Consider the following 25,426-nt stretch of genomic DNA (forward strand, 5'->3'; position numbering starts at 1 on the left):
CTTGTCTGTAATTCTTCAGTATGTGAAAGCCCAGCCAGCTCAGAGGACGATTTATCCAGCTTGTAAAAGATGAGAGAAGAGAGAAGCTGCTCTAATCTAAATAATACACAGGCAGTGTGCATAAAGGGGCCTGGAAGGGTGAGTTCATAGCAGAACCACAACACTGAAGAACTTGGCAGCCTTCCAGACACAGGCCGACAAGTCTGACAGGGGAAAGATACATTGATTTATTACAGAGATAGTGATAGCAGAAACTGCTGCAGTAAGCCAGAGCACATTAGAATAGCTTTTGGAACTAGTAGGATGATAAAAAACAGGATGCAATTTTTGTTACGGAGTCTCTTTAAGTATAGGTTAAGTAAGCTACTAAATATAGTAAAGATAAGTTAGGTAAAGTTGATGTAGGGAAACAGAGAGGAGAGTTCTGCATATCAGCCTTTTATGGGGGGGACTGTAAGATCCTGAGAGGTTCTTGCCAGGTATTGCCCGTATTCTAAATGAACCATTGTTTCCTGAAAAGGCTGAGATGCAGAGGTCTGGTTTAATATATATTTAGAGTATAATTCTTAAGGAGAACAGTGAACAGTTTGCTCAGTGAGTCAGGTCAAAATGCATCGTTATCTAGCGTATGTGCAGACTGACTGTCTCAGCTTAGAGTTGTGAATTATAAACGACCTGTTGTTCCTAAACATGTATTTCTATGTATTTAGAGTACAGGTCATAAGATGTTCCTAATATGGACCGAGGTTTTGCGATTGCGCAGAACCGTCTGTCAATCACAGAGTTCGATAAGCCAATAGAAAGTGTTTAATAGGGGTGACACCTGGAACCCGCCCATATCCCACCTTCGGGGGCGTGTGGTTAGTTAACACTTGTGGATCTGGAGGTTTTTCCATATAGAAGGTTGATCCCTAAATGTCTGGGCTAGTGCGCTCATATTAATCTCAGCTTTGCTATATATCCGTATTGTTACATGCTGATGTTTGCTTTGCTTCGTGTGTTTTGGGCTAATGTAATGCTATTTTCAAGATAAGTTTTGTAACCAAGATTGCACCGAGTATAGTATCCCTGTTGGATACAATAAAAACTCTTAACTGCTCTGGCGTTCCAATTCTGTGGAAATCTGCTAACGGCTGTATACTTTCCGAAGGTGATAAGAACAAGCGCTAATGCTGAAAGGTAGTCACACACAGAGACTAAATATAAGATTATTACAGGAGGGGGCGCACAACTCACTCAGCTATCATTCCCCTCTTGTGTATAGAGCAGAGAGAAATAAGAAAAAGGGATACATGGCAGTGACTGCAAGCAAGATAACTAGAGATTCAGGTGTTGGGGGCCCTGGGGCGCCTCTTAGTGTAATAGCAATCAGTGTGTGACGGCTGGGGTGGGAGGGATGGAGGAGGGGCCTCTTAGTGTAATAGCAATCAGTGTGTGACGGCTGGGGTGGGAGGGATGGGGAGGGGCCTCTTAGTGTAATAGCAATCAGTGTGTGACGGCTGGGGTGGGAGGGATGGAGGGGCCTCTTAGTGTAATAGCAATCAGTGTGTGACGGCTGGGGTGGGAGGGATGGAGGAGGGGCCTCTTAGTGTAATAGCCATCAGTGTGTGACGTCTGGGGTGGGAGGGATGGGGAGGGGCCTCTTAGTGTAATAGCAATCAGTGTGTGACGGCTGGGGTGGGAGGGATGGAGGGGCCTCTTAGTGTAATAGCAATCAGTGTGTGACGGCTGGGGTGGGAGGGATGGAGGAGGGGCCTCTTAGTGTAATAGCAATCAGTGTGTGACGGCTGGGGTGGGAGGGATGGGGAGGGGCCTCTTAGTGTAATAGCAATCAGTGTGTGACGGCTGGGGTGGGAGGGATGGAGGGGTCTTAGTGTAATAGCAATCAGTGTGTGACGGCTGGGGTGGGAGGGATGGAGGGGCCTCTTAGTGTAATAGCAATCAGTGTGTGACGGTTGGGGTGGGAGGGACGGGGAGGGGCCTCTTAGTGTAATAGCAATCAGTGTGTGACGGCTGGGGTGGGAGGGATGGGGAGGGGCCTCTTAGTGTAATAGCAATCAGTGTGTGACGGCTGGGGTGGGAGGGATGGAGGGGTCTTAGTGTAATAGCAATCAGTGTGTGACGGCTGGGGTGGGAGGGATGGAGAGGCCTCTTAGTGTAATAGCAATCAGTGTGTGACGGCTGGGGTGGGAGGGATGGGGAGGGGCCTCTTAGTGTAATAGCAATCAGTGTGTGACGGCTGGGGTGGGAGGGATGGAGGGGCCTCTTGGTGTAATAGCAATCAGTGTGTGACGGCTGGGGTGGGAGGGATGGAGGGGCCTCTTAGTGTAATAGCAATCAGTGTGTGACGGCTGGGGTGGGAGGGATGGAGGGGCCTCTTAGTCTAATAGCAATCAGTGTGTGATGGCTGGGGTGGGAGGGATGGGGAGGGGCCTCTTAGTGTAATAGCAATCAGTGTGATGGCTGGGGTGGGAGGGATGGGGGAGGGGCCTCTTAGTGTAATAGCAATCAGTGTGTGACGGTTGGGGTGGGAGGGATGGGGAGGGGCCTCTTAGTGTAATAGCAATCAGTGTGATGGCTGGGGTGGGAGGGATGGGGGAGGGGCCTCTTAGTGTAATAGCAATCAGTGTGTGACGGCTGGGGTGGGAGGGATGGAGGAGCCTCTTAGTGTAATAGCAATCAGTGTGTGGCGGCTGGGGTGGGAGGGATGGAGGAGGGGCCTCTTAGTGTAATAGCAATCAGTGTGTGACAGCTGGGGTGGGAGGGATGGGGGAGGAGCCTCTTAGTGTAATAGCAATCAGTGTGTGACGGCTGGGGTGGGAGGGATGGAGGAAGGGCCTCTTAGTGTAATAGCAATCAGTGTGTGACGGCTGGGGTGGGAGGGATGGAGGAGCCTCTTAGTGTAATAGCAATCAGTGTGTGGTGGCTGGGGTGGGAGAGATGAGGGAGGGGCCTCTTAGTGTAATAGCAATCAGTGTGTGGCAGCTGGGGTGGGAGGGATGGAGGGGCCTCTTAGTGTAATAGCAATCAGTGTGTGACGGCTGGGGTGGGAGGGATGGGGAGGGGCCTCTTAGTGTAATAGCAATCAGTGTGTGACGGCTGGGGTGGGAGGGATGGAGGAAGGGCCTCTTAGTGCAATAGCAATCAGTGTGTGACGGCTGGGGTGGGAGGGATGGAGGGGCGCACTTTGGTGTCTCAGCCTTGGTTGCTGACTACTAGCATTGCTACTTGCCTCTAGCAGGAGTGGCTTTGCACATCTATGAGACTCTGCTGGCTTATGTGCTTATTCTCTTATTTTGTTACCGTACAGTGTTGAATATTAAAGATATCAGGAGTGAGCAATGACTGATGTGTGTGCTGCACTCTGGCATCCATGTTGATTGTTGACAATGATGAATGGCCCAGCTCACTGCTTCCTAACAACAGATAAAGGATGACTTGTCACTCGTATGGAGAACAATGATCCTTGGAACTTCTGTGTCATCTTTGTCCACCTGTGGCCATTGTCATGTCAAGCACTATCAATCATTTCTGTAGATAGGGAGGCCTTATTTGCATATTAGTTGCCTGTAGGCGCACGTAGCTGTGCTGTGGTCCACGTGAGCAATCGCTCCTCAGTTTTGTCCCATCCCAATCAAAACGTGTTGTCATAAGAGATTGTTATTTTACTGTTGTTGTGAGCAAATCTATTTGCCTGATTTGCCTATGCCTAAAAACAGCCCTGTTTGTGATAGACGTTTACCCCCACAATGGAACTCAGCAAACAGGATTCCACCAAGGAGAACCTACCAAAGGCTCTCTCTAAGGAGCGATTCTTACATGTCCAAACAAGTTCTACTGTAGACAATAACGTTTTCCCTGGTGCTTCCATGGCAGCATACTATGGGTTGTGGCCCCGCCCCTGAACCCTATTGGACACCATAACTATAAATTTGTTGAGAGTATCACCCACCAGTGTTCTTTTTCCTTTGTCCTCCCCTTTGGACTCTATTTTTATTTTCTTTCCTTCTCTTCATTTCTTCTTTTCAGTCCCCTTTCTACCCCCCAGGGTTTATCCCTTTCCCTGGGAAGTCTCTGCATAGGTACTAAATGTACCTCACATAGAGAGTCCGGTCTTCTGGTCCCAGAGATATACATGTGTGCTAAATGCATACAGGTGAGCAATGCCTGCATTGGTATCCTGTGCTAAATGCATACAGGTGAGCAATGCCTGCATCAGTATCCTGTGCTAAATGCATACAGGTGAGCAATGCCTGCATCAGTATCCTGTGCTAAATGCATACAGGTGAGCAATGCCTGCATCAGTATCCTGTGCTAAATGCATACAGGTGAGCAATGCCTGCATCAGTATCCTGTGCTAAATGCATACGAATGAGCAATGCCTGCATCAGTATCCTGTGCTAAATGCATACAGGTGAGCAATGACTGCATCAGTATCCTGTGCTAAATGCATACAGGTGAGCAATGCCTGCATCAGTATCCTGTGCTAAATGCATACGAATGAGCAATGCCTGCATCAGTATCCTGTGCTAAATGCATACAGGTGAGCAATGACTGCATCAGTATCCTGTGCTAAATGCATACGAATGAGCAATGCCTGCATCAGTATCCTGTGCTAAATGCATACGAATGAGCAATGCCTGCATCAGTATCCTGTGCTAAATGCATACAGGTGAGCAATGACTGCATCAGTATCCTGTGCTAAATGCATACAGGTGAGCAATGCCAGCATCGGTATCCTGTGCTAAATGCATACAGGTGAGCAATGCCTGCATCAGTATCCTGTGCTAAATGCATACAGGTGAGCAATGCCTGCATCAGTATCCTGTGCTAAATGCATACAGGTGAGCAATGCCTGCATCAGTATCCTGTGCTAAATGCATACAGGTGAGCAATGCCAGCATCAGTATCCTGTGCTAAATGCATACAGGTGAGCAATGGCTGCATCAGTATCCTGTGCTAAATGCATACAGGTGAGCAATGCCTGCATCAGTATCCCGTGCTAAATGCATACAGGTGAGCAATGCCTGCATCAGTATCCTGTGCTAAATGCATACAGGTGAGCAATGCCTGCATCAGTATCCTGTGCTAAATGCATACAGGTGAGCAATGCCTGCATCAGTGTCCTGTGCTAAATGCATACAGGTGAGCAATGGCTGCATCAGTATCCTGTGCTAAATGCATACAGGTGAGCAATGCCTGCATCAGTATCCTGTGCTAAATGCATACGAATGAGCAATGGCTGCATCAGTATCCTGTGCTAAATGCATACAGGTGAGCAATGCCTGCATCAGTATCCTGTGCTAAATGCATACAGGTGAGCAATGCCTGCATCGGTATCCTATGCTAAATGCATACAGGTGAGCAATGGCTGCATCGGTATCCTGTGCTAAATGCATACAGGTGAGCAATGCCTGCATCAGTACCCTGTGTTAAATGCATACAGGTGAGCAATGGCTGCATCAGTATCCTGTGCTAAATGCATACAGGTGAGCAATGGCTGCATCAGTATCCTGTGCTAAATGCATACAGGTGAGCAATGCCTGCATCAGTATCCTGTGCTAAATGCATACAGGTGAGCAATGCCTGCATCAGTATCCTGTGCTAAATGCATACAGGTGAGCAATGCCTGCATCGGTATCCTGTGCTAAATGCATACAGGTGAGCAATGCCTGCATCAGTATCCTGTGCTAAATGCATACAGGTGAGCAATGCCTGCATCAGTATCCTGTGCTAAATGCATACAGGTGAGCAATGCCTGCATCGGTATCCTGTGCTAAATGCATACAGGTGAGCAATGGCTGCATCGGTATCCTGTGCTAAATGCATACAGGTGAGCAATGCCTGCATCAATACCCTGTGTTAAATGCATACAGGTGAGCAATGGCTGCATCAGTATCCTGTGCTAAATGCATACAGGTGAGCAATGACTGCATCAGTATACTGTGCTAAATGCATACAGGTGAGCAATGCCAGCATCAGTGTCCTGTGCTAAATGCATACAGGTGAGCAATGCCTGCATCAGTGTCCTGTGCTAAATGCATACAGGTGAGCAATGGCTGCATTGGTATCCTGTGCTAAATGCATACAGGTGAGCAATGGCTGCATCAGTACCCTGTGCTAAATGCATACAGGTGAGCAATGCCTGCATCAGTATCCTGTGCTAAATGCATACAGGTGAGCAATGACTGTATTACATTCATGCAGTGCTGGTCGTAATGGAAAAATCTACGCTTACGGATCATTACGCGTAATTTTACGCTATTACGCATTACGCAATTACGGTTCCAAGCAAAGGAAATTATCTACAGTTCATCACCGTAATTACGCGTTAATTTACGCAGTTACGTGTAAGGATACCGTAATGTAGACGCTTACGCTACGATGTTACGCGTAGTGCCGTAATACCCATTAATGCGTACTTTTTTACGCATACGGACGATCTGTACCCAATAGCCGTCAATGTGATAGCTATTGCGTACACATCATTCGTATTCGTCAAGACGTACGCTTATATACTGAAGGGCGGGAGAAGATACTATTGGTTGCTTAGGATTTTGACTGATTGGCTAGTCTTAGAAAAGGGGAGTTTTGATGTTCGTAATTACGCGTAAAATTACGCATAAGTCTTCATAAAATTACGCATACCTAGCAATTACGGTAGACAGCATAATTACGATACCACTTTACTGCTTACGCGTAAATACTTACGCGTAAGACCGTAAGTTACGCGTAAATTTGCATTGAATTAGGGTGCGTAATTACGCTCATGCGTAATTTCGCCCCAGCACTGCATTCATGTGCTAGATGCATAAAATGAACGTTGGCTGCATTACCTTCATGTGCTAGATGCATACTAATGAACTTTGGCTGCATTACCTTCATGTGCTACATGCATACTAATGAACTTTGGCTGCATTACCTTCAGGTGCTACATGCATACTAATGAACTTTGGCTGCATTACCTTCATGTGCTACATGCATACTAATGATTTTTGGCTGCATTACCTTCATGTGCTACATGCATACTAATGAACTTTGGCTGCATTACCTTCATGTGCTACATGCATACTAATGAACTCTGGCTGCATGCATACTAACGAACTGTGGCTGCATTACCTTCATGTGCTACATGCATACTAATGAACTTTGGCTGCGTTACTTTCACATGCAAAATGCTTACAGATGAACTATGGCTGCATTACTTTCATGTGCAAGATGCATACAAATGAACTATGGCTGCATTACTTTCATGTGCAAGATGCATACAAATGAACTATGGCTGCATTACTTGAACTATGGCTGCATTAGTTCCTGTGCTAAATGCATGCAGGTGTGCAATGGCTGCATGAGTTACCTGCCTGTCTGTCCTTTTCTTCCCTGCTTTCTATCTGCTTCTATCTCCTTCCATCCTTTCTCCCTCACCTCCTGGTTGGAGTAGTCTCATGGTTTGGTAAATGCCGGTTTTCTGCATTCTGCAGTGGCAGGACAGGATGTATTGGTGGGCAGTGTTCACTAGTGTTGGGCGAACAGTGTTCGCCACTGTTCGGGTTCTGCAGAACATCACCCTGTTCGGGTGATGTTCGGGTTCGGCCGAACACCTGATGGTGTTCGGCCAAACTGTTCGGCCATATGGCCGAACTAAGAGCGCATGGCCGAACGTTACCCGAGCGTTCGGCTAGCGCTGTGATTGGCCGAACGGGTCACGTGTAGTGTTGGGCGAACATCTAGATGTTCGGGTTCGGGCCGAACATGGCCGAACTCCGAACATAATGGAAGTCAATGGGGACCCGAACTTTTGTGCTTTGTAAAGCCTCCTTACATGCTACATACCCCAAATTTACAGGGTATGTGCACCTTGGGAGTGGGTACAAGAGGAAAAAAAATTTAGCAAAAAGAGCTTATAGTTTTTGAGAAAATCGATTTTAAAGTTTCAAAGGGAAAACTGTCTTTTAAATGCGGGAAATGTCTGTTTTCTTTGCACAGGTAACATGCTTTTTGTCGGCATGCAGTCATAAATGTAATACATATAAGAGGTTCCAGGAAAAGGGACCGGTAACGCTAACCCAGCAGCAGCACACGTGATGGAACAGGAGGAGGGTGGCGCAGGAGGAGAAGGCCACGCTTTGAGACACAACAACCCAGGCCTTGCATGAGGACAAGAAGCGTGCGGATAGCAATTTGCATTTTGTCGCCATGCAGTCATAAATGTAATACAGATGAGAGGTTCAATAAACAGGGACCGGAAACGCTAACCCATCACAGATGTTCATTGTTCATGTTACTTGGTTGGGGTCCGGGAGTGTTGCGTAGTCGTTTCCAATCCAGGATTGATTCATTTTAATTTGAGTCAGACGGTCTGCATTTTCTGTGGAGAGGCGGATACGCCGCCGATCTGTGACGATGCCTCCGGCAGCACTGAAACAGCGTTCCGACATAACGCTGGCTGCCGGGCAAGCCAGCACCTCTATTGCGTACATTGCCAGTTTGTGCCAGGTGTCTAGCTTCGATACCCAATAGTTGAAGGGTGCAGATGGATTGTTCAACACAGCTACGCCATCTGACATGTAGTCCTTGACCATCTTCTCCAGGCGATCGGTGTTGGAGGTGGATCTGCACGCTTGCTGTTCTGTGTGCTGCTGCATGGGTGTCAGAAAATTTTCCCACTCCAAGGACACTGCAGATACCATTCCCTTTTGGGCACTAGCTGCGGCTTGTGTTGTTTGCTGCCCTCCTGGTCGTCCTGGGTTTGCGGAAGTCAGTCTGTCGGCGTACAACTGGCTAGAGGAGGGGGAGGATGTCAATCTCCTCTCTAAAGTCTCCACAAGGGCCTGCTGGTATTCTTCCATTTTGACCTGTCTGGCTCTTTCTTCAAGCAGTGTTGGAACATTGTGTTTGTACCGTGGATCCAGAAGGGTATAAACCCAGTAATTGGTGTTGTCCAGAATGCGCACAATGCGTGGGTCACGTTCAATGCAGTCCTAGGCCGAAGAGGTCATAGCCTAGGGTCACAAAACCTGTTTATTTGGGCAATTTCAATGGTGGCGAGTCTGACGTACATAAATCGCAGCAATGGCCGTTAGCAACGTCTGAATCTCACGAAATGTCTCATGCAGGTAGAAGACATATTGTTAGACTTGGGCTCCAAAGATGGGTTCCCTACATCTCTGCAAACCAGAGTTACAGGGCTCCAAATTTGGTAAAATCCCCCATAGGCTTTCATTGGGCCTCCTATTTACAGTTCCAAAATCTCACATCTTTTCAAAGGGCAATTACTCAGCAGTGGCAAATTTTCTAGCATTGTAGGGACCCTTAGGGGGAACATGACTGGTGAGTTTCGGGCCCCTAGGCCAAAGAGGTCATAGCCTAGGGTCACAAAAACCTGTTTATTTGGGCTATTTCAATGGTAGTGATGGTGACGTACATAAATCGCAGCAATGGCCGTTAGCAAAGTCTGAATCTCACGAAATGTCTCATGCAGGTAGAAGACATATTGTTAGACTTGGATTCCAAAGATGGGGTCCCTACATCTCTGCAAACCAGAGTTACAGGGGTCCAAAATTGGTAAAATCCCCCATAGGCTTTCATTGGGCCTCCTATTTACCGTTCCAAAATCTCACACCATTTCAAAGGGCAATGGCTCAGCAGTGGCAAAACTCACCAGTCATGATCCCCCTAAGGGTCCCTACAATGCTAGAAAATTTGGTACTGCTGAGCCATTGCCCTTTGAAAAGATGTGAGATTTTGGAAAGTGAAATAGGGAGGCAATGAAATCCTATGGGGGATTTTACCAATTTTGGACCCCTGTAACTCTGGTTTGCAGAGATGTAGGGACCCCATCTTTGGAATCCAAGTCTAACAATATGTCTTCTACCTGCATGAGACATTTCGTGAGATTCAGACGTTGCTAGCACCGGTCCCTTTTCCTGGAACCTCTTATATGTATTACATTTATGACTGCATGCCGACAAAAAGCATGTTACCTGTGCAAAGAAAACAGACATTTCCCGCATTTAAAAGACAGTTTTCCCTTTGAAACTTTAAAATCGATTTTCTCAAAAACTATAAGCTCTTTTTGCTAATTTTTTTTTCCTCTTGTACCCACTCCCAAGGTGCACATACCCTGTAAATTTGGGGTATGTAGCATGTAAGGAGGCTTTACAAAGCACAAAAGTTCGGGTCCCCATTGACTTCCATTATGTTCGGAGTTCGGGTCTAACACCCGAACATCGCGGCCATGTTCGGCCTGTTCGGCCCGAACCCGAACATCTAGATGTTCGCCCAACACTAGTGTTCACGAGCGTGCGGGTGTATGTATAGCACGCACGCGCGAGTGTGCACTTCTTTATATAGGCCAGTAGCTTTTTCCTGTCTGCCCGTACTTGGGTGATGTTGCAACCATCTTGGTTGTGGGCAGCTTTCTTCTGAGCATGCTCACAGCCTCATGGATTTTTTTAAGGAGTGTATAGCTTAGAGAAATGTTGCTATTTTAAAGTTGCAGGGACGCTGCTAATACTCCTGTGAGAAGTCATTTTCTCCCAAGGGATTAATTTACTCTTCTTAAAGGTATCGTACAACAATATCCGAAAATCATTTTTTTTTTTTTGTATAAAACTTACTCTTACTATTTGACTCTTGCAGCCTATTCCTGCTGGAAATATGGCACGCAGCTCTAAAGACCAGACAAAAGCCCATAGAAAGGGGACTCTAGGGCGAACTTTAAAAAAAAAGGGGGGGGGGTCATTGGGTGTTACAAGTACGAAATTGTATTCCAATACAGCCCCTCTTGACCTAATAACACTGAAGATTGACGTTCTCCAGAAAGTTCATGACATCGTCGGCATTCACACTCTTCATGAAGATATTCTGAATCTGATCACAGGAGGCATTGTCTGAATAAAGAGAATTCTAGAAGATCTCCATCCTCAAGATCGAATTGTCATTCTAGATCCCGGTTGACTCGGCACACTCCGCCTCCACTCTTCTCCAACCTCTCTACAGGAAAATCGGCTTACTGGAGGTGTGGAAGAATGGCGATGCCGGATAAGAATATTTGTGTGAATTGTTATACTGAAAATTCTGAAGACCAATCTGAAGATTTCTTTCAAATATCACATCTTTATGAAGCAAGCAGTAAGACGGGAAATACGTTCTCAAGCACCAGTTGCAGTTCTGTCAACTTCACAGAGTGATAGATCTTTCCAAGTTGATTCTAAACAAGAGGTTGGTTCTGAAACAGAAGGTAATGGTATTTTCCACTAAAGAATCTTTTTACAGTGGAAAGAACCAGAAGATCCTTCCATAGAAGTAGGTAAATTATTATCCACATCTTACCGAGGTTGGACTTGCCTTTCCTTTAATGAAAGAAATCAGAAGAGTGATTCCTGAAGAAAGAAGCAAAGTCGATAATAAACAGGAGGAAAATCTGGAGATATTCCTCAAGATAGAAGACTCAAAGATTTGTACAGAGAAATCCGTTCCAGCAAAGATTCAGGAATTTCTGTTCCTATAAGGCCCGGTTCACATTAGCGTTCGCTGTTTGGATTTGCCTGATCGGATCCGGACCGTATACTGTACAAACGGAACGGACGTTCCGCATAGCAATGCAAAGTCTATGCGGCCGTTCACACGCGTCCGTTCCGTCCGGACCGGATCCGGACTCCGGACAATTTTCCAACATGCTCTATTTTTCAGTCCGGATCATCCGGCCGACGCACCCGGACCGGAGCCTGACTGCACCATCCGTGCATAGAAACCAATGGGAAATGGAAAGCACAGAACACACTGGCTATAAAAACCTGATGTTCTACCCCACTTCCTATGCGTTTTCTAGCGGCCATTTTGGATGGGGACACATGGGCCCAGCATTTCTGGAGTGGAGCAGCAGTGACTTGTGCTGGAGCTGTATGGCAGTATGTCGGACGTGGAGGTGAGGCCCTACACAGCGGAGGACCTGATTCTACATGTGCACCTTCTGCTGACCTCCCAGACCCCAACAATATTTATATAGTTTGTATCTTTTTTACCAAACGGATCCGGATCGCAGCCGTATCAATACGTATGCAAACGGACCGGATCCGGATCCAGATCCGGTCCGGTCATCCGGTCCGTTCTTTACAGAAACGCAAGTGTGAACGGGGCCTAACCCAGATAAGAATTTTTAAAAAATGGCAAATTTCTCATTCAGCCCTCTCTCTAAGGCAGTCAAGATTGGTCCAGCTAATCGACAAGCCCAAGGAAGGTTCTTTTGGGTCCCCATCCATCCACGCTTCTGGGGGCGGGGTTTCAGGCCAACTCGAGTGTTATCGGTGGAGATTTAAATCACTCTGCAAGATATGTTTATGCCTACCTGTCTACCATCATCCAGAGAGAAAAGTCTGTCGTCTTCAATATGCCAAACAATTAATAGTGCAAGATGCAGTACTGGAGGTACCTCGCTCACAGAGAGGCAAAGGGATGTACTCTCCTCTGTTCTGCAAGAAAACAGGAGTTTGGCAATTGGAGTTTTGACAATTTTGATCCATTCATCCTCTGGACGTGTCATGCTCTTTAAAAAGATTTCTGCAGATCACAGAATCTTTCAGACAGTCAACCCATCTCCTGTTAGTTTCTTCTGGTTACAGAAAAGGTTAAGAAGCACCTTACAGGATGTTAGCGGCTTGGATTCGGGAATTCATCTGCTGTGTGTATAAGGCTAAGGCCTGCCTGGCCAGACATTCGCTCACTCAACCAGAAGTGTAACTTCATCGTGGGCATTTCTTGCCGGTGTGTCTGCAGCCACAATCTATAAAGCTGCATGGTCCTCGACATTTGCTTTTGTTGAATATTAGAGTTGACCCTTCAGTCCTTAGCTCTTCAAATGTGGGAAAATCAATCATTTCTTATCCTACTAATGTTAAAAAATAGTGTTCCTTTACCCTCCCTGTTTGTTCTTGCTAGTTAAATCCCATAGTATGCTGCCATGGAAGCACCAGGGAAACAGGAAAATTAATACTTACCTATCGGAAATGTTCCTTTCCTGGTGCATTTCCATGGCAGCATACGAACCCACCCTCAAAACAGGGAGGACTATAGTTACTAGAATACTGGTGGGTGATACTCTCAACAAATTTATAGTTATGGTGTCCAATAGGGTTCAGGGGCGGGGCCACAACCCATAAATGCACCAGGAAAGGAACATTTCCGATAGGTAAGTATTCATTTTCCTGTATTATAATATAAATTTCATTATATGGCCGGCATGCCAGCTCATAGCCAGTGCCCCACTACAGGGTTTTCTGTGAGTTCTAGTGTCCACTTTATGAGTCAAGTTATTACTTGCCAGGCTTCTGTCTACACTGGCTTAGCTAAGGAGCTCTGGGTCCCGGTGCAAACTTTACACTGGGCCCCCCAAGCACTCTATACATAACAATTGATATGGCGCACCAAAACCTGCCAATGGCAACTACAGTGTCAGAGGTGCAAGAAGGTGTTAATGATCCCTACTATTCAAAGTATCTATAGAAGTGATGGGCGAACAGTGTTCGCCACTGTTCGGGTTCGCCCGGATTTTGGCCTGTTCGGGTTCGGTTCGGCACCCCCCGAACACCTCACGGTGTTCGGGAGGGTGCTCGGGCACGCTGCCCGAACCCGAACAGGCCTTTTGTGTTCCGCCGAACACAGCCGTGTCCGGCCGAACAAAGCCCCCTATAGAGTCCCAGCATAAAGGGAGAGCATGCCCTGAGCGCGGGGGGGAGTCGGAAATACACGTACACATCATCGCGGTACTTCTGCTCTCTCTTGACGCGACTTACAAATGTAAACAGGAAGTGCGTCAGAGAGAGGGCGGAAGTACCAGATGGTACTAGCGCCTGTGATCGCCGGCTGCCCGCTTCCTGTCCTCTTCCTTGCCAGCCTGCTACAGGTACTTTGGGGGACTTCTATTTAATTTTATAGGGTCCAGCAGAAGGGAGAGCTTAGCGGGGAGGGGTGGGGGGCATTTCCGACCGCCCCCCCCCCCCCCCCCCCCCCGCGCTCGGGGCATGCTCTCCCTTTATGCTGGGACCCTATAGGGGCCCCAAAGGGACATGTTCGGGTTGGGTTCGGGGTTTGGCCCGAACATGCCGAATATCGGGGGCATGTTCGGCCGCACCCCCCCCCCGAACCCGAACATCTGGATGTTCGCCCATCACAGAGAGCTAATACTGTGGTTGAGGAAGGGCCTCTCAGGGCCCCTCTAGCCCATGGGCCCCGGTGCAGCTGCAACATATGCACCCCCTATTGCTACGCCACTATCATCAGAGGCAGAGTCTATAAATGTAATACTGAGTATGATTATTAACATAAAGGAAAAAAAGAGGCTAAAACAAAGTCCAGACCTTCCAAAAATCAATAAAGCAACCAAACAATATTTGAAGTAAATGGATAACCATAAAAAAATCATACCACATTGACATTTTTCCATGAATAGCAACATTTTGCTTCCGAAGACAAGACAAAGAGGAAAAAAAATTGCCTCAGTTTTATCTCAAGATTCTGTAATTTTAAGAAAAAAATATGACCATAAACCAAAATGAAAAGAGCTACGTTCCCTTATTATTTACCACAATTCACCAAGTTTGGGGACTTTGGTCTTGCAGTGAAACTAGTTCACAGCAACAGTAGAATAGCAGTATGTATAAGCCAATATTAAAGGGAGTCTGAAGTGAATCCGCTATAATAATCTCCCTGTGTCCGTAACGCTGTCCCTGTATAGCGTTGTCCGTGCTGAACTGCTGTGCGCATGTGCGCAGCATGGACAACGCTACACGGGGACAGGAGGATGGAACCAGGGAGCTGAGCGGGCGGCGTGTGAGTGGGTGGCCGGATGCGCGGCGGGTCGGCGGGCAGCCGGGCGGTGCGGCGGGTGCGCGCTTGGCGGTCGCGCGCTTGGCGGTCGCGCGGTATGGCGGCGGCGGGTGTGCGGTGGGTCACCGTGCCGCCGGGTGCAGAGTAATGCGTAGGGAAGCGCAATACACATCTACTCACCTCCCTGGTTCCAATCGCCGCCGGTCTCCTCCTCTTGCATAGCCGCTGATACACACTCTGCTTCCTGTTTAGCAGGAAGCAGCGTGTGTATCAGCGTCTATGCAGAGATGAGACCAGCGGCGAGTGAGCGGCGATTGGAACCAGGGAGGTGAGTAGTTGTATACAGCGCTTCCCTGCGCATTACTCTACAGTCTGGAGGGGGGAGCACAGAGGGCGGCCCGGGGAGAGGAAGGGAGGGAGAGGTCGGGCTGCCCTCACCGTGGCTGTGGCTCCCTCTTCCATTATGGGGGGCACCTACCTAATACTGGGGGGCAGCTACCTATCTAACTTATACTGGGGGCCAACGACCTAATCTAACCTATACTGGGGGGCAGCTACCTATCTAACCTATAATGGGGGGCACCTACCTAATCTAACCTTTACTGGGAGGGCAGCTACCAATCTAACCTATAATCGGGGGCACCTACCTAATCTAACCTATACTGGGGGGGCAGCTACCTATCTAACCTATACTGGGGGGCAGCTACCTTTCTATCCTATACTGGGGGGCACCTACCTAATCTAACCTATACTGGGGGGCAGCTACCTATCTAACCTATACTGGGGCCACCTACTTATCTAACCTGTATTGGGGGCACCTACCTAGCTTCGCGGTTTTTTTAGGGGGAGGGGGTCGGTAAATTATCCGCAACGGGTGTCAAATACCCTAGCTATGCCCCTGGACCTAGAGCCAGTTTTTAAATGGGCTTAGGTCTGCTAGTCTATATATATATAAAATCGGATGTATGTGTGTGTGTGTGCGTGTATGTATGTGCCGCGATCACGCAAAAACAGCTTGACCGATTTGAACGAAACTTGGTATATAGATCCCTTACTACCTGGGATGATATGTTCTGGGGGTCTCGTGTCCCCCCTGCACACCTGAGCGGAGCTACAAACAGCAAATCAGATTTCACCCATTCATGTCAATGGAAAAAATTTAAAAGGCTGCCATTCTCACAGTAATCAAGCCAGAGTCCCCACACTTGGCACAGTTGGTCATTTGGTGACCGAGGTTACAAATCCAGGAAAAGTGGGTGGTGCATAAAACAGCCAATCAAATTTCAGCCATTCATTTTAAATGGGAAAATGTAAACTGCAGCCTTTCTTACACTGTTAATCGCAGGGTTTTCAAACTTGGTCACTGGGCGAATGAGATTAAGATTCAGGAAAGTGGGTGGAGCCTACAGCAGTCAATCAAAACTCACCTTTTGATTTTTAAGGGGAATATTTACATTGCTGCCATTCATACACTCTTAATGGCAGTGGCCTCAAATCTAGTACAGTCAGTCACTGGGAGACTGGGGTTTCAATTTTGCAAAGGGAGCGGGCTAAAAACAGCCAATCAGATTTGTTTAATTTTAATGGTAGAATGCAATTTATTGATGCCAAAGACCCCACAGCTCATAAACTTGGTCATTGAGTGACTGTATGTCAAGGTTAGAAATAGTGGGCGGAGCCAAAAACAACTAACTTTTTACAAGGGAAAATATAAATTGCAGCTATTCTTACACTGTTAATGGCAGGGTGCTCAAACTTGACACAGTTGGTCACTGGGGACTTGGATTAATATTCGGAAAAGTAGGTGGAGCCTACAAGAGCCAATCAAAATTCACCTATTGATTTTCAAGGGGAATATTGAAACTGCTGTCATTCTTACACTGTTAATGGCAGAGGCCTCAAACCTGCAGTCGGTCATCAAGTGACTGGGGTTTAAATTCACTAAAGGGGCGGAGCCACAAACAGCCAATCAGATTTGCTTTTCTGGATAAACTGCTTCCATTCACACAATTTTGATACCAGGAACCCAAAAGCTCACAAACTTGGTCATTGAGTAGTGACTGTGTGTCAAGGTTACAAAAAGTGGGTGGAGTCAAAAACAGATTTTTCTGGGAAATTGTAAACTGCAGCCCTTCTTCACTGTTAATGGCAGGGTTCTAAAACTTTGCACAGCTGGTTACTGGGTGACTGGGATTAATATTCAGAAAAGTGGGTGGAGCCTAAAAAAGGCAATCAAAATCACTTGTTGATTTTCAAGGGGATTATTAAAATTGCTGCCATTCTTGCACTGGTAATAGCAGATGCCTCAAACCTGCTACAGTTGGTCATTGGAGCTCAAATGCAGAAAAGGGGACAGAGCCACAAACAGTGAATCAGTTTTGTTTCATTTCATGGGAAAATAAAAATTATTGATGCCAAGGACCCCAAAGCTCACAAACTTGGGCATTGAGTGACTGTGTGTCCAGGTTACAAAAAGTGGGTGGAACCAAAAACAAATTTCACTGGGAAAATGTAGACTGCAGTCTTTCTTACACTGATTATGGCAGGGTTCCCAAACTTTACCCAGATGGTCACTGGGTGACTGAGATTAATATTCAGAGAAGTGGGTGGAGCCTATAACAGCCAATCAAAATTCACCTGTTGATTTTCAATGGGAATATTTAAATTGCTGCCATTTTTACACTGGTAATAGCAGATGTCTCAAACCTGCTACAGTTGGTCATTGATTGACTGGGGTCAAATGCTGGAGAGGGGGCGCAGCCACAAACAGCCAATCTGATTTGTTTAATTTCTATGGGAATATACAAATTATTGATGCTAAAGACCAGTGGCGTAGCTACAAACCTCTGGGCCCCGATGCGGAATCTGGATGTGGGCCCCCCACGGCAACAACAGCCCCCCCTCCCCCGGCAACACCCGACGCACACACATATCCGAATCCCTATAGCCAGCTATAGGTCCCCCCAGTATAGGTAGCCAGGCATAGGTACGCAGGTATAGTTGCCCCCGGTATAGGTTAGCCAGGTAGGTGCCTCCAGCATAGGTAGCCAGTATAGTTGCCCCCAGTATAGGTTAGATAGGCAGGCGCCGCCAGTACAGGTTAGCTAGGTGGGTGCCTCTAATATAGGTAGCCAGAATAGTTGCCCCCAGCATAGGTTAGATAGGTAGGTGCCCCCAGTATAGGTTAGTTAGGTAGGTGCCTCCAATATAGGTAGCCAGTATAGTTGCCACCTGTATAGGCTAGCTAGGTGCCCCGAATACAGGTTAGACAATTAAGTGCCCCCAGGTTAGATAGGGAGGTGCCCCCCAGTATAGGTTAGATTAGGTAGCTGCCCCCCAGTATAGGTTAGATGAGGTAGGTGCCCCCCAGGATAGGTTAGGTAGCTGCCCCCCAGGATAGATTAGGTAGCTTTCCCCCAGGATAGGTTAGAGTAGGTAGCTGCCCCCCCGGATAGGTTAGAGTAGGTAGCTGCCCGCCAGGATAGGTTAGGTAGGTAGCTGGCCCCCCAGGATAGGTTAGGTAGGTAGCTGGCCCCCCCAGGATAGGTTAGGTAGGTAGCTGGCCCCCCAGGATAGGTTAGGTAGGTAGCTGGCCCCCCAGGATAGGTTAGGTAGGTAGCTGGCCCCCCAGGATAGGTTAGGTAGGTAGCTGGCCCCCCAGGATAGGTTAGGTAGGTAGCTGGCCCCCCAGGATAGGTTAGGTAGGTAGCTGGCCCCCCAGGATAGGTTAGGTAGGTAGCTGGCCCCCCAGGATAGGTTAGGTAGGTAGCTGCCCCCCAGGATAGGTTAGGTAGGTAGCTGGCCCCCCAGGATAGGTTAGGTAGGTAGCTGGCCCCCCAGGATAGGTTAGGTAGGTAGCTGGCCCCCCAGGATAGGTTAGGTAGGTAGCTGGCCCCCCAGGATAGGTTAGGTAGGTAGCTGGCCCCCCAGGGTAGGTTAGGTAGGTAGCTGCCCCCCAGGATAGGTTAGGTAGGTAGCTGGCCCCCCAGGGTAGGTTAGGTAGGTAGGTAGGTCGCTAGCTGCCCTCTCCCTCCCTTCCTCTCCCCCTCAGATGCAGAGTGCGCAGCGCACGGAAGCGCTGTAGGCGGAACTCACCTCCGTCCCTGCGCCGCTGGTCTCCTCCCGCTCTGTATAGATGTTGTTACACACTGCTTCCTGTTTAGCCGGAAGCAGTGTGTAACAGCAGATCTATGCAGAGCGGGAGGAGACCAGCGGCGCTTGGAACGCAGGCAGGTGAGTTCTGCCTACAGCGCTTCCGTGCGCCGCGCACTCTGCATCTGAGGGGGGGGGGGGCCCGGGGAGAGGTCGGGCTGCCCTCCCCACGGCTGCAGCTCCCCCTCCCAATAACGCACGCAGGGATCTCCGAGTCCAAACGGACATGGGCCCCCCGGGCCCCTCCCCCGCCTCTTCAGGAGCCGGGCCCGGTCGCCGAGGCGACCGTTGCGACCACAGGCCCTACGCCCCTGCTAAAGACCCCAAAGCTCACAAACTTGGTCATTGAGTGTTTGTGTGTTAGGGTTAGAAAAAAATAGGGGGAACCATCACCAGTCAAATACATACCTGAGCAACGCCGGGTCATCAGTGGGTGGAGACAAATACAAATTTCACTGGGAAAATGTAAACTGCAGCCATTCTTACACTGTTAATGGTAGGGTTCTTAAACTTTGCACAGTTGGTCACTCAGTGAATGGGATTAATATTCAGAAAAGTGGGTGGAGCCTATAAAAGTGAATAAAGCTTCACCTATTGCTTTTCAAGAGAATATTTACATTTCTGCCATTCTTGCACTGTTAATGGCACAGGCCTCAAACCTGGTACAGTTAGTCATTGGGTGACTGGGGTTCAAATTCAGAAAAGGGGGTGGAGCCACAAACAGTCCATCAGATTTTTCCATTTCAATGCAAATTATTGATGCCAAAGACCACAAAGCTCACAAACTTGGACATTGAGTAATTGTGTGTTAGGGTTAGAAAAAGTGGGTGGAGCCAACACCAGCCAAATACATACCCGGGCAATCAGCTAGTATTAAAATAAAAAACAGATACTCACCTTAGGAGAGGGAAGGCTCTAGGTCCTATAGAACCTTCCCATTCTCCTGCATATCCACATTGCCCTGCAGGCTCCCCGTTATTGGTTGTGGACTGCTCTCTTCCGTGTTGGGGACACTTCAACAGTCTTTGGAGGCACTCAGGCTCCGTACAGCGCAGTGCAGAGTTGCCGGTCTTCGGGAGCCCGAGTGCCTACGAAGACTGGCAAAGTCTACCGCGGTGGGAGATTCAAACTGAGCAACCTGCAGTGGAACAAGGAGACCGGCAGGAGACCAGGAGGGCTCTATAGGACCCAGAGCCTTCCCTCTCCTTAGGTATCTTTTTTATTTTAAAATTGGCTTCAGACTTGCTTTAAGCATGAACATGTACTCAACCACCATCAGGATAAGCAATTGCCCTGTAGGCAGTACAATGTCTCGCCTGTCGCCTCAGATTAAATATCAGCCAGATCAACCTGTGATAGGCTGGAATATAGAGTCCTAACGTTTGTAGTTACCTGTTTGTATTCTTTCTCCCATTTCAATCCAGAGTTTTCTGCAGATAAATGTGTAGAGTCTCCAGTTTAGCTGGGCAACCTATGGGATGACCTCTGTATGGGGCGACCCAGCATCTCATATATAAAGACTATCCTGGCCACAACTGTTTGGCGTTCAGGAAGGAAGCTCGGCTTACATATACTTGGCAAATTTTAAAAACCAGACAAACCGGATGAGAAATAAACAATGACTATGAATTGTATAGTCAACCCACCATTGACCAAACAAATATTTTGAAACTCATCCAGATTTACGACACATGGATTACTGGTTAACTTTTTATAGGTTTTCTCGACCCATAATTGTCTTGAGTTTAGAACCATGTCTGCGCCACCTTTGTCTTCTCAACAAACGGTAAAAAGAGTGGCACTCACTGCAGAGGGGACTGGCGTGCCTTAGTCTTAAATGACCCTGACACCTTGGGATCCAAGAAGTAGAGATGGCCCAAACGGTTTGCCGGCAAATGGTTCCAAGCGAACTTCCGGTGGTTCACGTTTACCATCCAAGGCGAACTTTTCCGGAAGTTCGGTTCTCCACCATAGTGCACCATTACGGTCAACTTTGACCCTCTACATCACAGTCAGCAGGCACATTGTAGCTAATCAGGCTACACTCTCTCCTGGAGCCACTCCCTACCTTATATAAGGCAGGCTCCGCTGGCCATTACACTCACTCGTGTGCCTGCAATAGTGAGAGAAGGGACAGTTGCTGGCAGACTCTCATAGGGAAAGATTAGTTAGGCAGTTATAGGCTTGTTAGCTTGCTCCTGGCTGATTCTTATTGCTAAAATAGCACCCCACAACAGCTCTTTTGAGAGCTAATCTTGTTCTTGTGATCTTTTTTTTTGTGTGTGTGTGTTCCACTGACACTGGTGTTGAATAGACAGCCTTGCTAATTCATACTGTGTGTGTGCCACTGCCCGGCCCAGCACATTCAGTGACTACCTGTGTGTGTGACAGCAGGTGCACATTGTAATACCCATCACTGCATATACCTACCTGTTGTGTTGCGTGCACCCACCTCATCACTGCATATACCTACCTGTTGTGTTCAGTGAACCCACCTCATCACTGCATATACCTACCTGTTGTGTTCAGTGCACCCACCTACCTACGTGAGTGCACGCAGTGTGATATACACCTACCTACGTGAGTGCACGCAGTGTGATATACACCTACCTACGTGAGTGCACGCAGTGTGATATACCACTCCGTGCATACCTGTTAACTACACCTGTGTGACTGCACATTGTATTAATCAAGTCAGTGCATACCTTTCACTTCATCCCCCCTGTCACGGACGATTGCGGGGACGCAGGCGCGTCCTGGAACCGCCCGTGAAGAAAAGAACGATCGCACTCGATTCCTGCATCAAGTGCGCCTCAGATCAATAGAACCAAGATTTGACGTGCAGTATCCCTCTGCTTAGGAACAGCTGGGAAATCTGTCTTAGCTGAAATGACAGCCTGGGGGGAAGGTGTTAATTAGCTTGGACATATTCCCTGTGGAAGGCACAATTTCCCTTTTGGCTCTGGGAACCAGGTGACACTTAGCTGATCTCATGGAGATGTTAATTAACCAAAGGATGCCTAGGTGCAGCCAAGCAGGCTACGAATCCACGGGAGGTCTGGACACTCTGCTCTCTGCTAAAGATCAAAGGAAAGTCAGCTGTTAGCAGCTAGAACACAACCTCAGTCCCATGGCATAATCCATAACTTCCCAGATCTGTAATATTTCTGGGGTTCCTGAGATGGCCGCTTCACCAAACATGGGGGAAGTGTAGCATGAGCCCCGGTGCTGGTTCTGAGGAAGTTTCAGAACCTTCGGAGGTAAGGACTGCCAGCTAGGCAGTTTCAAAGTGCCCTGATGATACCACAGGGGTCCCACCCCTCATGTCTGGTATCAGGGCGCTGGGTAAATCGAGACAGACCTGAAAATGTTAATAAATCTGCCCTGACCTGTACGGTTCTGTGAGATAGAGCCCATATATGGGTAGATATGATTTCTAGCCCCAGTACAAGGGGAGGGCTCATCTCATCTTTGAAGGGGGTGTATGGCTCCCCGCCCTCACTCCCTCCTACTGAAGCAGGGGCATAAGAATGGCTGAGGACCCAAACTCAGTGTCCTCCACACTGAACCATCTTGCACTCATCAGATGCCAGCTTGAGGATATGCTGGCATCCACCTGGTCTGAACTCTGAACTCTGGACTTTGAAACCAAGAACTTTATGATTCTTCCCACAATAAGGACATCTTTCCAGGAACTAAGTATTTTTCTCCCTTCTTTTATTTTTCATACTGGCTATTACTGTTTTAGTAATTGTTGATTTTCATAATTGTCTGTATATATTAATTATTTATATTGCGTGAATAAACGACTTTCCCCAAGTCATTCACTGTTTCGCTACCCTGCTTATCAGCACACACAGAAATGATCCCGGGTCTCTGAAGATACGCTACTGTTTGTTTGTTGTTGGCTAGGCAGAATATCGTGTTTAACCGTTTTATTCGCAGGATTAGTCAGTCAGTTAGTGGGCCCCACGGTCCCATAGTAACCGCGGTGGTGGCAGTTTACTCTGAACCAGTAGGTGACGTTGTAATTACTCGTGTCTCACAGGCTCCCTTCTGAGTTGTCTGCGGCTAATTCTTAACGGTTCCTGCGCATTGACTGCGACCAGAGTTCGCACGATCTGTGCGCTGGCACCGTTTAGAAGGCTAAGTGCGGTCAGCCACTGAGGGCTCCTGTGACAGTGTTAGGCAGCGGGTGGGACCTGTGTTGTGCTGAAAGTATCTGCGATAGCGCTAGCGCTATCGAGAAACGAACTAATTCGTTGGTGTAGCTGGAAGGCAATATATTTTTTATATATACAGAGAGACTGTGTAGCCAGTACCCCTCCCCAAAAGTTTTATTTTATTTGGCATGGAAATGTCCGGGAACTACAAGCTCATGGCCGTATCCGACCTGGAAAATCTTTGTCAGCTGCGGGGCATTGACACCCTCCGCAGGAACAAACAGGACATGGTAAATGACTTGTTTCAATGGGATACCCAGCAACCGCGGGAGCTGGATGTGTCTGCTGAGGTAGACGCTGCCCCATCTGACTCAAGGCAAGGGGAACCAGAGGCTGAAGATCCTAGGCGTACAGAGGTTGAGCATCCTGCGGGCCCTGTTGCAACAGTTACGCCAGAGACTGTCAGTATGGACCCCAATCCCAGAGTTTCTGAAAGTACTCGCCTGGAACCGGCCAGTACTGGACTGTCCGTTTGTACTGATCCGCTAATGCAGCAGGCATTACAAAAGCTGATGGACACTGACCTGGACAAGTACCTGCAGTACATGCGTGAGGAGCGCCAATCTGCAGAAGCGCGGACAGAGCGCCAAATGCGGGAGGAACGGGAGCGGCAAGCTGCTGCTGCTGCTGCTGCTGCTGAACGCCACGCGGAGAGGGATGCCGCTGAGCGAGAACGGGAGCGCCAACGACAGCATGAGCTAAACATGGCAAAAGTGCAACAGGCCAGCCGGAGTTCACCGCCCAGCCTCCCTGCTGAAGGAGCTGCACCGGGCCGTAAGTGCAAAATTTAAATTTGCTAATATTGAAAAAGACACAGACATTGACTTGTTTTTGCGGTCTTTTGAAAAAGCATGCCGTCAGTATCGTCTGTCCCAAGACCAGTGGGCCAGACATCTGACACCTTTGCTGCGCTACAAAGCGCTTGATGCCTTCGCAGAATTGCCTGCGGAGAAGGATAATGATTATGCTGCTATAAAAGACGCTATCATTACTAAGTACCAGCTGACGCCAGAAGCCTATCGGAAAAAGTTTAGGGCCTGGCAGAAAAAGTCTTCTGATTCGTACCGAGATGTGGCCAGCAGCTTGCTCACCACACTCCGCCAGTGGACACTAGGCCTCACCAAAGGGTCTTATGGCGTCCTGGAGGACTTGATAGTCCTCGAACAATTTCTGAACATTTGCCCTGCTGATGTACGACAGTTTGTGTTAGAACGCAGGCCGGCTTCAGCCACTGTCGCTGCCGACCTTGCTGAGACTTTTGCAACTACCCGGGTGGCTGATACCCGCAGAACTGTCCCATCCAGCTGGAGAGGAGGTCAGCCCAATACCTCGGCAGACCCTCCTGCCCCTGTGAGCCGTCCGCCACAGAGGCCACCCAGCGCAGCTGCTGCACCCAGGCCTGCAGCGCCTGGAGAGGTCACCTGTCACTACTGCCGCCAGCCCGGACACATGAAATTCGACTGTCCGGAGCAGAGACAGACACCACCAGCACCTGGATCATCTGCATCACCTGCACCTCACCCACAGCAGAGGCAACCCGCCAGCGAACCACAGCCTGGATCATCAGATTTTGTCCTGTTTGCCCGAGGAAAGGAAATCCGCGACCGAACCGACCAGCAGCAACTTGTTAGAGTGAACGGCAAAGTTGTCACCGGATTCCGAGACACCGGAGCTGACATCACGTTAGTTCACTCACACCTTGTACCAAAGGAGAGCATCAGCTCCAGCCGATCCCTTGCCCTTACTGGAGTAGAGGGCACCCTTTTCCACATAGCCCACGCAAAAGTGAAGCTGGATTGGGGAGTGGGAGGAGTCCAAGAACGGGTTGTTGGGGTTATGAAGGATCTCCCAGTCCCTGTGTTGCTGGGGACTGATTTGGGCAAGCTTGTGTCCTACTATGAACCTGCCACGACCGCATTGTCGCTCACGGAAGGAGACGGACTCTCCACCCACCACCAGGTACTTTATACACTTGGGGGAGCACCAGGGGGAGGTGGGTTGAATGTGCCCAGTTTAAGGGTACCAGGTTCAATAGTGCCTGCTTCAAAGGCACCTGAGTTTGATGTACAGACTGTCTGTTGTGATGATGCTGTAACTGTACCTGAGTTTACTGTACAACCTGTCTGTAATGAAAAAATGTCTATACCTGTCAATGTCATTACTGCATGCAATGATGATTTGAGTAATGTCCGTCTGTGCCATTCTGACAGTGTACCGGTGCTAGC

At 48.3% G+C, this 25,426-nt stretch overlaps 1 protein-coding gene across 2 annotated transcripts in view; it reads right to left on the reverse strand.

Annotated features, from left to right (window-relative positions):
• Positions 1 to 20,501, reverse strand: part of LOC137562489 (beta-1,3-galactosyltransferase 5-like) — a 114,114-nt gene extending 93,613 nt beyond the window's left edge. For both annotated transcript variants that reach the window (XM_068273877.1, XM_068273876.1), the window contains exon 1: positions 20,371 to 20,501. The gene's annotated coding sequence lies outside the window, so the exon portion shown is untranslated. The remainder of the gene's footprint in view (positions 1 to 20,370) is intronic.
• Positions 20,502 to 25,426: the final 4,925 nt, after the last annotated feature.

This window comes from Hyperolius riggenbachi, chromosome 3 (assembly GCF_040937935.1).
Source record: "Hyperolius riggenbachi isolate aHypRig1 chromosome 3, aHypRig1.pri, whole genome shotgun sequence".
Lineage (NCBI taxonomy): Eukaryota > Metazoa > Chordata > Amphibia > Anura > Hyperoliidae > Hyperolius > Hyperolius riggenbachi.